This window comes from Chamaea fasciata, unplaced genomic scaffold (genome assembly GCF_029207755.1).
Source record: "Chamaea fasciata isolate MVZ Bird 193981 ecotype frontalis unplaced genomic scaffold, bChaFas1.0.hap1 SCAF_4, whole genome shotgun sequence".
NCBI classification, from domain to species: domain Eukaryota; kingdom Metazoa; phylum Chordata; class Aves; order Passeriformes; family Sylviidae; genus Chamaea; species Chamaea fasciata.
Window position 1 is genome coordinate 20,668,880 of NW_027094089.1, and position 4,600 is coordinate 20,673,479.

At 40.0% G+C, this 4,600-nt stretch overlaps 1 long non-coding RNA gene across 1 annotated transcript; it reads right to left on the reverse strand.

The window, feature by feature from the left end:
• Window positions 1-409: 409 nt before the first annotated feature.
• On the reverse strand, window positions 410-3,628 carry LOC136288828 (uncharacterized). The gene is made up of 3 exons (XR_010720593.1): window positions 3,599-3,628; window positions 2,152-2,260; window positions 410-783 (listed from the first exon to the last, which is right to left on the reverse strand). It is a non-coding gene; the product is annotated as an uncharacterized lncRNA (long non-coding RNA).
• Window positions 3,629-4,600: the final 972 nt, after the last annotated feature.

Here is a 4,600-nt window from a genome sequence, read left to right on the forward strand (position 1 = left end):
TGCACTAAAACTTCACCTCACAATGCTCATTCAGGAGTGGCACCCTGTGATTCAGTAGTGATCTGGATGTACTGCATATTTCCCATGAAAACCAGAATTTGTGGGGCCGCTGTTTGCCAAAATGCAAATAAACTTTCTCCTAAGTGCAATAACAGTTCCAGTGAATGTAGCCAATTGCAGGAAGTTATTTATGGACATTTTCTGAATACACAGCGTAGCACTGAGACTAGGACTCACGATTCCTGCACATATCCTCTCACCACTAGGCCATTATCAAAAATGTGTCATTACCAGGATCTCTCCCCATCTTTTAAAAGAATAGAGTAACCAGGGTCCCACACTAAATGGAAAACTTAAGTCAAATATGGGTTTGAGACTGTTACCCACATTTTTATTCAAGCATCTGATGTGGTCTTGCAGACAGTGACCAGGTCTAGAAGGAAAGTGGCTCTTTTGACATCTTTGTCCATCACTGCTCCTGTTTGCCGCTGTGGGTGTTCTTGTTCTTCCTTGTGGCTCCTGTGAACGTTATTGTTTGAGGGTGTTACTCACAGAGGTTTTGCTGTAATCTGCAATTAAAGACTTCAAAGTCTGATTCCACATAATTAAGTCACTTCAAACACAGGGTAGCTGTTAAGTGAACAAAGTAAAGCTCCAGTGGTCATCATTAACTTTTGACTTAGGATTTTTGGCCTTTGGTAGTGGAAGATTTCTTCAGTCACAGTTTCTAGGGAAATGTGCTGCTGTGGGTGTCTGGGGTGCATCAGCTGTTCCAAGGTGGGTCTAGAGAAACACACAGAAACTTATTTAAATGGCGTGAACCTCTGACCTTAAATACAGATCTGAAAGTCTCTGGAGAACAGATGAGCACTAGAAAAGTCCAGCTAATTGTGCTTTTTTGTCTAACAGGAAATACTGAGAGAATGGACTTTCTGTAACAGTGGTTATTTATAATTCAGCTGCAAACAAGAAGATAGCATCAGGAAAATTAAAGTTGAAAGCAAAGAGTAAAGTTTTTAATAAAGAAAATATGGGGACTGGTCATACTTTCATCAGTCCAAGGCAAATGTGGATTTCTTATTTACACATAAAAGAATATATAAAATTTATTTATGGACATTAAATGCTCCATTTAAAGGAACACCTCATAATATTGCTTTTCAGGTGTAACACTTGAGAGTCTAAACATTCCTTCCTGTGGCACTACTTTGTTTGATTCTTTAAACATGTTTTAGACCAGCTATGATGCTGCTGCAAATGTGAACAGAACTGTGGGTGGTAAATGGTAGAGGTTTTTTCAGTTTATTGAAATATTTGACACTTTTTGTTAGCCTTGGGCTTCAACCCCCCAAAAGTGAATGAAATGGATGATCTTAGGGTTACTGTCTCATATTTTCTATCCTCATGATAATAAAACAGAGTAAGAACAAATATGGAGAAACTGAGAAATAACTTGGGACCAATTATAAGCTGCGGTGCCTTCAAGAAAAACAATGATGTTAAAAAATAAATAACTCTGTTTCATTTTAGAGTCTGGCTTCATGGTGATTCTGAAAAATCTTTCTCCTTAAGCTTAGCAGCCAATAGGAAGGTAGCAGCTGGAGTATTTTTGAATAAATACTTTTAAAGGAATACAGACTCTTTCATCCTTGGGAAAAACAGTGCCTGCATGAGTGGGCAAAACACAGGAAATTGGGTTGTTATGGGGATTATGAAGCCTGCTTTCTTTACAGAAAAACAAAGCACAATTCAAACCATAAGACACCATTCCTTGCAGGCATTTGCTCAACACCTCGGAAGGGAGCGAAGCACAGACTGATCTGTGTGAAAATGCTTTTCCACTGCTCTTCCACTTCTGCTGCCATCAATAGTGATCTTCCAGTGAGGACTCTACATCAAGGCTAATAAAGTGGTGCGCCTGATTTTCTGGTTGAGAACCTCCCAGGGTGGAGCATGGATGCCAGTTTTTCTTTGAGCAGCCTGTTGCAGTACTGTAATGCTGTGCCATGGAGAAGTTTTTCTAGTCTCAAGTCTAAACTTCTTAAACCTTAACCTGTATCTTTGTTCTGTAACCTTCCAGTACACAAGAGAGTTCAGCTCCATTGTCTCTGTAACTTCTTTAAAAGTCATTATGGGCAGAAATCATATTACCTTAATTTTGGAAATCAGAATGAATAGATGATGCATTCTCTCTGGAACAGCAAATGAGAAATGTCCCTTGCAGGTCCTTGTGCCTCTTCTCTAAGAGGGGGTACTTAATCTATGTAATGAACATAGTAGCAAGAAAAGACGAAGTGAAATATTTTGCTGTTTGATCCCAGGAGCAAGATTAAAAAATGAAAAAAAATAGGATGGATTTTTACTTCCTGCCTTATGTATCCAAAATGGTATTTTCAGAGTAAGGACTGCTCTCAGAGATGCCACCAAATCTGTCTCTACAGACCTTACAGAAGCACTAAGATACTGTGACATATTAGGACATCAGCAGTGCACAAAAATGCACAATATTTGAATCTGAGAACAATTTTGTCTCTCATGCACTTTTTGGGTATTTCCACTCGTCATTTGTCATGGTTTAACCCCAGTCAGCAAATCTGCCCCACACAACCACTTACTTATTAGCATGGTGGGATGTGGGAGAGATTTGCAAAGGTAAAACTGAGAAAACTCGTGGGTTGAGATGAAAGCTGTTTAGTAGGTAAAGCAAAATCTATGCATGCAGCACTTTCCATGGGAAGGCAGCGGTTCAGCCATTCCTGGAACAGCAGAGCTCCATCACACACGAAACAGTGACTTGGAAAGACAAATGACATCACTCCAAACATGCCCCTTTCCTACATCTCCCACCAGCTTTGCATGCTGACCACGGTGCCCTATAGTATGGAATGTCCCTTTGGTCAGTTGGGGTCAGCTGTTCTGACTGTGTCCTTTCCCAAATTCTTGTGCACCACCAGGGCCCTCACTGATGGGTGGTGCGAGGAGCAGAAAAGGCCCCAGCTCTGTGCAAGTGCTGCTCAACAGAACAATGACTAAAACATCCCTGTGTTATCATCACTCTTTTCAGCACAAATCCAAAATACAGCTCCATACCTGCTACTATGAAGAAAATTAACTCTATTCAGCCAAAACCAGCACAGGAATAGAAAAAGATATCAGTTTCCATTCCACCAAGTGTAAATACATTCACTTTCAATTCAAACTGCAGACTATGTGATTCTTCCTAACACTTTTTAGGAAGGGGTGCTGTTACACTGAGTGATGAGAGAATCCCAGCTTGAGGTGAAAGGTTCTGTGTTGTGGGCATTGCTCCAACTGTATATATGTTGTTTTTGTCTGCACACTTTCAAGAGAACAATCTTTGAGAAGGCATATTAAGGTTTGTACGACATTACTGTAGTAGGGCCCATATACTGAATAGCAGCAGTGTGTACTCCAGGGAACTGTCATCTCCTCTTTACCCATCTCCTCTTTAGTCCATCTGCTAACACTGGCTCCTCTGAGATGTAAGGGAACAATTGACTCACTGAAAGATCTATCCAACAAACCCCTAGCTGCATGAACTGCATAAAACAGACATCCCTCTGGGGCTAGCCATAACCTCTGTATCATGTGGGCTGTGATATTCGTGTTTATTCTGCTGCTCCCTCAGCCAATCTCTCATGCGTTCTTCACCAAGCAATGCCTGATATCCCTCTTCCCCCCTGAAAGTATGATCCTGCAGAGAAAGAAAAACATAGTGAGAATTCGTTCACATCAGGCTTTCTGTGATGATAATGAAGGCACGGGACAAAAAGCCTTTGCTTCTTCAGCTTTAAAACATATTTTCCAGTTTTAGTGGGAGAGAATTCAGCAACCGTCAAGAGAAGCAGACAGAATCCTTAGTGCCAGAGTGAAGTGTCTGTGTTCTCAAGATCTTAACACTCCTGAAGAGAGATGTGGAATAAGTCTTCAGGAGATGTCAGCAAGACCACAAATAGCTTGAGAAGAATTAAGTAAAATTTAAAAATAATAGACTACAGGTGGCCTGTGGGAAGACCCCCAGTACACAAGGAATAAGTGTTTGGCTTACACCAAGAAGCCTTGCAGCTGTGTTTTCAATATAAGATGAAGTCTGGGATGTAGCAGGATTTAGTTAGATGGCATGTAAAATGGAATTATAGCAGTTACAGCACATAATTATATGATTAATTCAGCAAACTTAGCTTCATTAGACACATTTTCCCCACTGCACTGTTCATTCTCTGTAAGTAATGTAAGTCTAAACTTATAATATAGTATCTATATTATGTTAAAAGGGTCATCTGAAAGAGAGGCAGGATCAAATACCAAAACAGAGTAAAATAACAGATTATTTCAATCTCTGATTCCTGATTTTTAATAGTTAAGTTCATTTGAAACAACATTACAAGGGCTGAATATAATCAGTATATTTTGTACAAACTGTCATATTTGATTCCCATCTTCAGGAACAACTAACACAAGCAAGGATTTCAAGTTTCGCAGCTGTGCCCTGTATTCATCCCCACAGGCCCCTAAGTGTAAATCTTAAACCTACAAACTGTCTCGTGCAGCCTCTTTTTTTTAAATTTCTTTTCTTAAT